The sequence below is a fragment of the Neophocaena asiaeorientalis genome, unplaced genomic scaffold (assembly GCF_003031525.2).
Source record: "Neophocaena asiaeorientalis asiaeorientalis breed wild unplaced genomic scaffold, Neophocaena_asiaeorientalis_V1.1 scaffold517, whole genome shotgun sequence".
In the NCBI taxonomy this organism is placed as follows: Eukaryota; Metazoa; Chordata; class Mammalia; order Artiodactyla; family Phocoenidae; genus Neophocaena; species Neophocaena asiaeorientalis.
Window position 1 is genome coordinate 2,411,124 of NW_020172724.1, and position 11,757 is coordinate 2,422,880.

Genomic DNA, 11,757 nt, shown 5'->3' on the forward strand with positions numbered 1-11,757 from the left:
AGAGTGCTCGCACATACATAATGCACACGCAATGGTGAGGGCATGTCCAAGGACAAGGGCACCAACTGGAAAAGCTCCCAACAGCCAAAGTTGGAACAATTTGAGCAACTAAATAAAGTAGTAGTGATTTATAACTCAAAGTATAAAATAAATGCCCATACTGATATAAATAATGATTAAATAAACAAGCAGAGGAGACTAGTCAAATCTCCTGTACAGAAGAACTCCAAATAATTTATGTAGATACTCTGCCCTCAAGGAGGTAGAACCTAACACCCCAGTCCTTAAATATGGGTTGTGCGTAGTGACCTCCTTCCGAAGGTGACAGTATTGGGAACTAGTGAAAAGAGTCACTTCAGAAGGGAGAAACCTGACCATCAGTACCTCAGTCAGGTGATCAAAGTTAATATCCTCGGTGATAAGCCATGTTGGTATTATGTCCTCTTGATACAATGTGATGAGAATGGTACTGTGCCTCTGTGGTCTTTCTCTCAAGAACACATAACCCAAGTCTAATCACTAGAGAAACATCAGAAAGATTCCAGTTGAAGGACATTCTACAAAGTACCTGAACAGCATTTCTCAAAATTGTAAAGATAATTTTAAAAAACATGAAAAGTTTGAGAAATTGTCATACCTAAGAGGAGCCTAAGGAGACATGAATACTAAATAGAAACTTTATTTTTTAAATCCATAGAAACAATAAATGCTAGATAATGCTAGCTAGAACCTAGAACGCCTTGAAGAATCTACTCAACTAAAATATATAGAGGGGGAAAGAAAGGAGGAGGAATAAACTGGGAGATTGGGATTGACATATACACACTACTATATATAAAATGGATAACTAATAAGAACCTACTGTATAGCACAGGGAACATTACTCAATACTCTGTAATGACCTCTATGGGAATAGAATATAAAAAAGAGTGGTTAATGTATATGCATAACCGATTCACTTTGCTGTATAGCAGAAACTAACACAACATTGTAAATCAACTACACTCCAATAAAAATTAATTTAAAATTAAAATATATAGAAATACTCTGTGATAGAATTTTTTGTTCAAGTTCATTCATTATAGGTACAGATTGAGGGTAAAAAAGCTGGATCTTTGGATGAACAAGTGATAGAAAAGTATACATTTTAGTAAAATCTCATTTTAGGGGTGACAAAATAATTCTATCAAATTCTCATTAAAAGAAGATTATTAGAAATTAGTGTATATTACATCTTGTCTAGTATCACCACTTCTGATTTTAAAATTTAAGTCTACAAATAACATGAAAAGACATTAGATATTATTCTTGTAGACTGTTAAAATACTTGGGGAAAATGAAAATTTTCCTTTGGAATAAACTCAATGTATTATGCCAAAAAAAGTCTAAGAAGCAGTTTAACCCCAGATCCATTCCCTCCCTCACTACACAGGTGGAGGACTGTCTGTTCTGCACCTCAGTAGAAGCCTGAAGCTTCACTATCTGGAGAAGATAAAATAAGGATATCCAGACAGGAAGACAGCAGACACACCGATGGGTGTAGAGTGTTAAAAATAGGGATGAAATGGAAGTTTACTTACCAGATGGTGAAACTGCTGGTCTTCTTCCCCCACTCAAATCCAAAACTACTAGTAGCCATGTTTACAAGGTCCAGCAAGGACTGGGTAGGCAGGCTCCCCAACAAAATGTTGGCCTAGGGCTTCCCTGGCGGCGCAGTGGTCGAGAGTCCGCCTGCCGATGCAGGGGACGCAGGTTTGTGTCCCGGTCCGGGAAGATCCCACATGCCGCGGAGCGGCTGGGCCCGTGAGCCGTGGCCGCTGAGCCTGCGCGTCCGGAGCCTGTGCTCCACAACGGGAGAGGCCACAACAGTGAGAGGCCCGCGTACCACAAAAAAAAAAAAAAAAAAAAAATGTTGGCCTGATTACCCTAGAGAGAAGCCCACAGTCACCAAGCACACACCCCTACCTCCAAAACAGAAACATACACAGAGTGTACAGTCAGATTTTGGTGTCTTCCTCAGACAAGAAGACAGACAAGAATCACCTGTTGTTTTGGGGAGAGCCTCTACTAAGAAATAAAAGCAACCTGGGAGAAACAGAGGCTTGCGGGGAGAGGAACACTTCAGGAAAAACTATCACGAATATTTTCAGAGAGGTGAGAAGAATTATTCCATACATGAAACAAAAAGAAGGAACTATTAAAAAGAAGATCCAGAGAACAAAAATTAGCTATTAGACGTTAAACATATAATAATAATAAAAGCTCAGTACCTTAAGAGAAGGAAAAGGCACATCAAAGACTGGGAGAAAATATTTGCAAAACACACATCTGATAGAGGCTTGTATCTAAAATATACAAAGAACTCGTAAAACTGAACAATAAGAAAACCAACAAAAAAAAAAGAGAAAGAAAACCAACAAATAAACCAAAAAATAGACAAAAGATCTGAACAGATACCTCCTCAAAGAAGATATAAAAATAAACATATGAAAAGATGCTCAACATTATATGTCATTAGGAATTAACAAATTAAAATAATGAGGTACCAGGAATTATCTAAAAGCCAAAACACTGACAACACCAAATGCTGGTGAGGATGTGGAGTAACAGGAACTCTCGTTTATTGCTGGTGGGAATGCAAAATGGTACAGCCACTTTGGAAGACAGTCTGGAATTTCTTACTAAGCTAAGTGTAGGTTTGCCATCTAATCCAGAGATGGTGCTCCTTGGTATTCACTTAAATGAGCTGAAAACTTATGTCCACACAAAAACCTACACACAAATGTTTATAGCAACCTTATTCATAGTTGCCAAAAACTAGAATCAATCAAGATGTCCTTCAGTAGATGAATTCAAAAAGTACCAATAGCGCCCAGTCTCTCGGCTCCTTGGCGGTAACTGTCTCTTTGGCCTTTTTAACTTCTTCATTTCCAGGACTCAAATTTACTGCCATGTCCTCTGAAGAAGAGAAGCTCTTCGTGGGAGCCCACAACTTCAACACTGATGAGCAGGCTCTGGAAGACCACCGCAGCAGCTTCAGACCTATTTCTGAGGTGGTTATTGTCAAGGACTGGGAAACTCAGCGATCCCGGGGTTTAGGCTACATCATTATCACCAATCAAGAGCATGCCTCAGACGCCATGAGAGCCATGAATAGAGAGTCTCTGGATGGTCGTCAGATCCGTGTAAACCACGTGGGCAAGTCGGCCCTGGAGAACAAGAGGGGGTTCCTTTGGAGCCTATGGGCGTGGTCACAGTTACTCTAGAGGTCGTGGGGACCAGGGCTATGGAAATGGCAGGTATGACAATCAACCTGGAGGATATGGATATGGAACGTCCAGAGACTATGGCGGCGGAAGCCAGGGTGGTCATGACCGCTACTCAGGAAGAAATTACAGGGACAATTATGACAACTGAGATGAGGCATGCACACCTAATATAGATACACAAGGAATGAAACTTCTTCTGATTCAGGATCATCCTTCCAAATGGCTGTATTTATAAAGATTTTTGGAGCTGCACTGAAACATCTGTTTTAGTACATCAACTCTGTTTTTGAATTGAGCTCCCAAGGTAGCTTGTTAAAGACCTTTCAGAAAGCTTCATGTGTTTTTTAAAATTTTTCTCCCATTTAAAGACAAATTCTGAGCCATTTGTAGAGTATGGGTATTTTTCCTTTTTTTTTTTTTTTTTAACCAGATTTTTAGTTCAGGCTCTTAGGATTATTGGTTCTGGCAAAAAATGTTTGGCCAGACTGATTGTTCTTAAAAATGTGTATCTAGGAACATTTTAAAAACCTGTACACAATGTTTAATCACGGTTAGGAAGCAATTTCCAACTGTTAACTATAAGAAATCAAGAACATGATTACTTAGAGGTGTTTTATACTCCCGATCTCTGTCTGATTATATAGAAATTTCTTCAAAATATTTGCGTATGTTTTTTTGTTTTCTTTTTTTTTTTTTTTTTGGCCGAGCTGCGTGGCTTGCGGGATCTCAGTTTCCCAACTAGGGATTGATCCCAGGCCACAACAGTGAAAGTCCAGAGTCCTAACCACTAGGCCACCAGGGAACTCCCCTATATATATTTTTTAATACTGGAAGAAAAAAATATTCTGTTGTGTTTCGTGGAGCACTTAGGACATCCTTCACCGAGTTGATTAAAATGATGAAACCTGAAAACAAAATAAAACAAACAAAAAAAGCACCAATACAAGCAAGTTATTTTGAAATATGCAAGTAAATACGGAAAGCATTGTTTAAAAGAGTTGAAAGTGGTTGCCTCTGGGGAAAAATGAATAGTGAGGACGGGGTAAGAAACTAGTTTTTGTTGTAACAAAAGAAGAATTTGCCTCTCTTAAACAGTGTTAGTGGATCACTGTGATAAAAGTAAAAACAAAAATAGAGAAAAAGAAAAAAAGAACTGGAGAGGAAGGAAGACTCACACATAGACTGAGCCCCCACTCTGGGCCAGTGCTGTTCCAGACACATCTTCATGCTTTGTCTCTTGTAATCCCCACCAGCCTAGAGCATGTATCACTCTCCTGTGAGCCAGGTGATAAGACAGAGGCCCGGAGTCGCCGAGAGCATGCCTGGGGACACATATCTAACAAGAGCTGCCCAATCTCTTCATCTCCCTGCTCCCACCACTTTGGGCAGCTCCCACCAGCACGTTATTTTTCTTCTGAGTTAGTTGCTCTAAGGAGAAAAGGTCTTCCCCAAAGCCTTCCTCCAGCCCCTGCTGACTTGGGGACAGAACTCTGTCAGTGATTTAATACAACCCAGATGGAAGGCTCCAATTGGCTCTTTTTTTTTTTTTTTTTTTTTTTTTTGCGGTATGCGGGCCTCTCACTGTTGTGGCCTCTCCCGCTGCGACCCGCCACAACTGCTGAGCCTGCGCTCTAGAGCCTGTGAGCCACAACTACTGAGCCTGCGTGCCACAAGTACTGAAGCCCACGCGCCTAGAGCCCGTGCTCCACAACAAGAGAAGCCACTGCAACGAGAAGCCGGCACGCAGCAATGAAGACCCAACGCAGCCAAAAAAAATGAATTAAATTTAAAAAAAAAAGAAATGTTATACACATGTGTCATGAAAAACAGGTTTCTTGGTCCAATCCTTTCTACCCCTGACTCACTTCCTCAAGGCAACCTCTTTTAAACATCTATATTTTTGTTTACTTAGGTGGTAAGCCTCTGAAATTATTCCATTTCTTGATTTACAGATTTTAGGTAATCTATTGACTCCACGGTATGAAAAATGAAAATTTAATTCACATAAATGCCCTTCTTTTTCTTTTCCTCTCTGTTTTGCCTGCTTATCTATCTATCTATCTAGTCTATCTATGTCTTCTGTTTACATTTGAACATTTAAACAATGTACTTACTCTTCTGTCCCTTGTTTGTTTTATCAAATCTGGTCAATATCTCAGCAATCTTGTATGAGAATTAGACTATTAACTTCTCCACTTTTTATTTCATTTCCCCACCTCTAATTAAAGTATTCCACTGACTTTACATTTATTTTTATATTGTCAAAAATTTTAACATTGACATTCTATCTTCAATCATCCCTGAGTTTCTATGCTTTGTCTACAAATTGTTTCTAAAAATTGAAAATAGTGTTTATATTCTTATAACTACATATTGTTTACTATGTAACCAATAGGATGCTATAATTATATTACCTCGATTGGGTTTTTTTGCCTTTTTTTCTTTTTTTTTTTAATATGTTGTCTTTTGCCTTTTTTTTTTTAATTTATTTATTTTTGTCTGTGTTGGGTCTTCGTTTCTGTGCGTGGGCTTTCTCTAGTTGTGGCAAGTGGGGACCACTCTTCATCGCGGCGCGCGGGCCTCTCACTATCGCGGCCTCTGTTGTTATGGAGCACAGGCTCCAGACGCACAGGCTCAGTAGTTGTGGCTCACGGGCCCAGTTGCTCCGAGGCATGTGGGATCTTCCCAGGCCAGGGCTCGAACCCGTGTCCCCTGCATTGGCAGGCAGATTCTCAACCACTGAGCCACCAGGGAAACCCTTGCCTTTTTTTTTTGACATTTATAATCGCCTTTCATTTTCCCCCTGCATTACCTTATTTTGCCCTATCCCTAAGTTCTTCCAGTGTCTCTAGGATAACATAAAATCTATGTAATTTCTAGACTGTGAGCTCCACAAGGGCAGACATTTTTATCTGTTTTGCTCACTGTTGTGTGTCCTCAATCTGCCATCTTGAACCTGAAGTCAGAAGTTTTTTTATCTACCTCTCAAGACTATTTTTTTGGCCATGCTGCATGGCATGTGGGATCTCAGTTCCCTGACCAGGGATTGAACCCGTGCCCCCTGCAGTGGAAGCGTGGAGTCCTAACCACTGGACTGCCAGGGAATTCCCTGAAGACTATTTTAAGAGGCAATTGTGCCAAAACAACTTTTTAAATGTCAAGTAGGACTTCCCTGGTGGCGCAGTGGTTAAGAATCCGCCTGCCAATGCAGGGGACGCGGGTTCAAGTCCTGGTCCGGGAAGATCCCACATGTCGCAGAGCAGCTAAGCCCCTGCGTCACAACTACCGAGCCTGTGCTCTAGAGCCCATGAGCCACAACTGCTGAGCCCGCGTGCCACAGCTACTGGAGTCCTTGCGCCTAGAGCCCGTGCTTCGCAACAAGAGAAGCCACCGCAGTGAGAAGCCTGTGCACAGCAACAAAGACCCAACACAGCCAAAAATAAATAAATAAATAAAGGTCTAATAAATAAATAAATGTCAAGTACTATAAACATAAAATTATTATTTCTATTAAATTTTTTTATTTTTATTTTATCCATCACCTCCCAGACTGATGACTGTTCAACCTCTGTATGCAGTAATGAGAAGCTCACTTTCTATATTTCGGCATCTCTGATTCCTAAAACATCTTTCCTCTATTAAGCTTAAATTTGCATCTCCGTACTTTCTTGCTATTAGGCCTAGCTCTTCTTTCTAGGGTCTTAGCATGTCAGACAGCTCATTGCCTCCTGGGCCTGCCTTCAGAAACAGGGCAGCTACATCATGACCTTCCTGGTGCTCATCTGTAGAGTTTACTCCCAGCTCCTCCCTTCATTCCCCCGACCATGCAAGTTCCCACCCTTCACTGTCCTGACCATGCTGCCCAAAGGGCAGCGCCTACAACTGCCCACAGACTCTAGGCCCATCTCAATCCTCACAGCAGACAGTAAGTATATGAATGGTATTATTTTCTTAAACTCTCAGTCCTTAAAACAGCATGAGGACCAAATACAGAAAACAACAATCTCTCTCATTTAAAATGTCAGGTCTTGTTAATACACAAAATATGCACTGAAAGGCCAGTATTGACACTCTGCCTTATTACTGCAATTACAACACAGCCTCCTAACGTGGAGTTCTTCTCAAACCAGGTCCTCACATCCGCTTGCTCCAAAACCCCAGCCCAAGGACACAAACTGGTTTGTGGTGAGTTTTTCATTTGTTTGTGCAAAACAGAAAAATTGAGGGCAATAGAGTGAATGTTCCATAAAGTTAAATTTATTAATTTAGAGGACTTTCCTTTATTCAGACACTCTGTTCCTCTTCCTTGTTTTGGTATTAAAATAAAAGTATCGATATTAAACTTTGTATTAAAATTATTTTATAAAATGATGAGTGATTCCCATTCAAAGGTTCAAGGAACTACATTTTGGGAAAACTGAAGTGCAGATCAGATCATATTTTAATGGACTTCTTGGAAAATAAAAAGTAGGGAACCTTATTTAGCCCTCCAAATTGCAGGCAGTGGACACGGGGGTGGGGGGTTGTTGCTTATACACCCTTAAAATCCAGGAGTCTGGGAACTGGGCTAGATGGGTAGAGAGTAGAAATCCAGACGGTCTCTGATGTTAGTGGCAGGAACTTTAGGTCTGTTCTGAGCACGTACAATTACCTTTGCTACCCTGAAGATCAGCCCGGGGCAGTGGTGTGTAAGTTAGGCAGGGTTGCTGGATGAGATGGTAAACTGGGACGGGACCAGGGCCGACTTGCTGCGGCTCAGGCTATGGCACGGGCTGGCTCGTGGGGCATTGGAATGAGTCTTCTCATCTTTTCCTCTCTTGGAGATATTGGCCAGGAGGGCCTGTGCCTGTACTGGTTACAAATGAAGGGAGGGAAGAGGCTTTATTATACTAAGATGGGTAGAGCTGAGCATCCAGTTAGTGACAAAAAATGAGGTATCAGAGGACTTCCCTGTCAAATAACCTGGGGGATGCTACATTTAACAAAATCATACAGGCTTATTCACTCCAGGGCTTTTAACATGTGTTAACTCCATGTGAGATGCTTAATCTCCAGGAATCAAATATGCTATGTTTCCTCAAATTATGGACCCTTTACCCAGAAATGACTATGGAAAATAGGGGAGAAACATGATGAAGAGGTTTGACAGGCTAAGATCATAGAAAGCCTTGAACCTGAGGTTCTCAGTCCTTCCTGTGTATGAGAGGAATGTGGGCTGAGTATTAAAAATGCAGACACCTGGGCCTCATCTCCTGACAAGAGGTCTGCAGCAGGGCCCAGGAATCTACATGTCTACAAACTAGTTCCCACGCGAGGGCTCTAGGGACCACACTTTGCGAACGTGGAGTGCAGATGAGACGGTATCCACAAACAGAAGGCCTGGAAGCTACAGTTCAGACGGCGTGCATGAACTCAAGCCTCTGAGCAGGTGGAAGTCTGGAGCTGAGAACCTCGTGGGCAACTCCACCCCTGCCCAAAGGAATGGGAGTGGGGAGAGCGGAGCTGTCTTCTCTCTGTCAGAGCAGAGGACATCCCAGCAAAGCCACTTGTCTTCCCCCTGGTGTCTGAACAAGATACTGCAGGGCAAGGCTCACAGACCTAGAGAGCAACAGACCCCAGCTGCCCTGGGAGAAGTAAGTGGACAAGACTCAGCCCAAACCTTGCCTCTCCCAGAAAACTTCTCTTAATTTCATCCTCTCATCGGTGCTCCGAGAGTTTCTGAAACATACCACTTCACTCTGCCATGCCTCCTTCTGATGTCTCTGAAATGCTGATTTTCGAGCTTATGGGGACACGGATAGCTTTATTTCAGAAAGTGCAGAGCCTTAGGGGTACTTTTACAGCTGGAGGTATACATATGCTAATTAGAGCTATGAAGATAAAAATCAAGGACCAAACACCAGCGATGTAGCTGGACAGGGAGAAAGGGGGAGGGCAGATAGAATAATCTCCCATCTAATACGGCCGAACCTCAATAAAGTAGGTAACTTAAGAGACAGCAGAAAGGCTACATACTGTAACCCTCCACTTCTATGACACTGTGGAAAGGGCAAAATCATGGAGACATAAATTGGATCCATGGTTGTTAGGGAAGATTTGAGGATGAGCTGGAGAGGGTAATTGCTTTGCAATCAGACTTGGAGGCAGGAGGAAGGGGAATTATACTGGGGAGCGGGAGTGGGTTAGAGAAAGTCCCAGAAAGCATCCTACCTCGGCAGACCATGCCACAGTAGTGCGGAAAGCAGCCTGCTGGGCTGTGCACAGCACTCTCCCAGCTCTGCCCTGGCCGCTGACTAATGTCTTAGGGATGTGAGAGGCCCAGGAAAGGATGCTGCCAAGGATTCCAGGAGGGGCAGGTCACAGAATCTTGGGTAGGAACGAGAACAACAATTAAAGCAACTGACTTGATTCAAGCTTCCCATTTGCCCGGCACGGTATGCTATAGACTTTACATATATTATCTCTTCCAATCCTTGTAACAGTTTTTGGCATTATTACCCCCATGTAACAGAGGAGGAGACTACTGGAGCCCAGAGACGTTAGGTAATCTGCACAAAGTAACACAGCTAATAAGAGAGAACAGGATTTGAACACAGGCACCTCTGTCTCCAGAGCCCTAGCCCTTACCCACCACCATGCAGGCCATCTCCCGTCAGCCCAGCGATGGCAGTCTCTTCCAACACCTTCCTGCTACGTGCCCATCCTGCCTTGGCTTGCACACCTCTGTTGGTGGGTACGCATTATTCCCCTGCGAAGGTCATGCTTCAGTGGACTTAAAATTGACTTCTGAATGCATTCACCCATAGCCCAGTTACCCCTCCCGGCCCTGAGATCATCATTAGTGCGGCCTGTCAAACATTTCCATCTGCTCCTGGGTCCTGGGTGGGTCTGCACCTCCAGCCCCCTGAAATTACGTGCTTCCACGTGACTTCCTTCAACCAATGAAATGCGAAGCTTTAGAAGTCAGGGTGCAGTTCACCTCTTTACTCTGCCACGGTGTTTGGGGGGCAGGGGATGCTCATGTCTGGAGCAAACCCCACTTGGCTTGGATCCCTGAGTGACCAGGATGAGCAGAGCCCCTCCTGCTCTGTACTGTGATGTCAGCAAGGAATGAGCCTTGGGTGCGTAAGCCACTGAGACTTGGGGATTGTTCCTCATCGCAGCCAAACCTAGCCTGTCCTGGCTGAATCGGTCCCACAGAGCAAGTCAGTCTGCAACAACCCAGCCTCCTCTAAGCCTTCTCTAAGCTAGTTAGCCCATTTTTTTCCAGCTGAGCCTCCTATGACTTGGTTTGTTGACTTGTCACCTGATCTTTTCTTCTAGACAGGTTGCAATGTGAGAACTCTTGCAGGAGCAATTGGCAAAGCCGTTGCCTCTCCCCTCCTCCTCAGCTCTCGACCTCAGTTATGCAGCCGTGATTGCACTAAGCCTTGGGCAGGCAAATAAGTCTTCCCTCTCCCCGGGGTTCCATTCTGACCTGCCTGGTTCCAATTCTTTGGGCCCTGGCTAAAAAGAACACTCAGGATTTGGAATTAGAGTGACCTGGGTTTATATCGTGGCTCTACTACTAACTTACTGAGTCACTGTGGGCACGTTACTGAACCTCTCTGAGCCTGTTTTCGCAAAGGGATAGAAATAATAAGACCCAGCCTTGATATAGTTAGAAGTACCAGGTCAAGTGCCCAGCACCTCCCTGGTATCCAGTGGGCCTGTACAGATGTTATTTCCCCTCTTTTCCTCCTAAACCCCATCTCCTTCAGGTTCACAAAATGAGGGGAATGGAAGGCATTTTTGGAATGAAGCCCCAGGTGGCTCCTCTACCACTGCTGGGCCCTAATCCCCACGTCTCAGGCCACTCAGGGGCCCCTCCTACATCCCCTCCCAGGTCGCAGCTGTCTGCTCCCCCTTCCTCCCCCTCTGCGTCTCATGGGGCTGGGAGAGAGGGAAGTGGACGCCAGGGTGCAGATGTTCAGAGCTCAGAGAAGGCTGCTGAGCTAATCCCAGGTCTGCTGGTGAGACTGGGCCAGCGCCTCAGAAGTGGGCGTCCAAGAGGCCCTCTCCTGCCTGCCGGCTGCCTGAGGCTCAGCTCGAATTTCCGAGGCCCCAGCTCGGGAACAGCTGCGTGGCTTCCCCTCCCCTGCCTCCGTTTTCTCTCCTCTCTCCTCCCGACATGAGTCAAGTAGACAGTGGGGCAGGGCTAGCCAGGGGTCTGGATGGAATCCAGAAGGCTCCCAGCCACTCAACCCAGGTCTCTAAACCCCCAGGGAGCTCAGATACACAGGGTTTCTTGGGCCTTTCCACTCCCTACTGCTCTCATCTGGCCAAAAATCTCAGGCCCAGCATTGATGTTTGGATTGGTGTCCACCCCTCTGCTCCGAGCCTGGCTGGCCTTCACAAGACAGCTCCCCAGTGCCGCGGGCAGGACTAGACTTGGGGTGGGGCCTCTTGGTTCAGTGGTACCCTCACCTACAAGCCTCCGCAACTTCCT

The 11,757-nt window shown here is 44.3% G+C and overlaps 1 pseudogene; it reads left to right on the plus strand.

Annotated features, from left to right (window-relative positions):
- The first annotated feature begins 2,951 nt into the window (after nucleotides 1–2,951).
- LOC112396500 (RNA-binding protein 3 pseudogene) lies at nucleotides 2,952–3,417 on the plus strand (annotated as a pseudogene).
- Nucleotides 3,418–11,757: the final 8,340 nt, after the last annotated feature.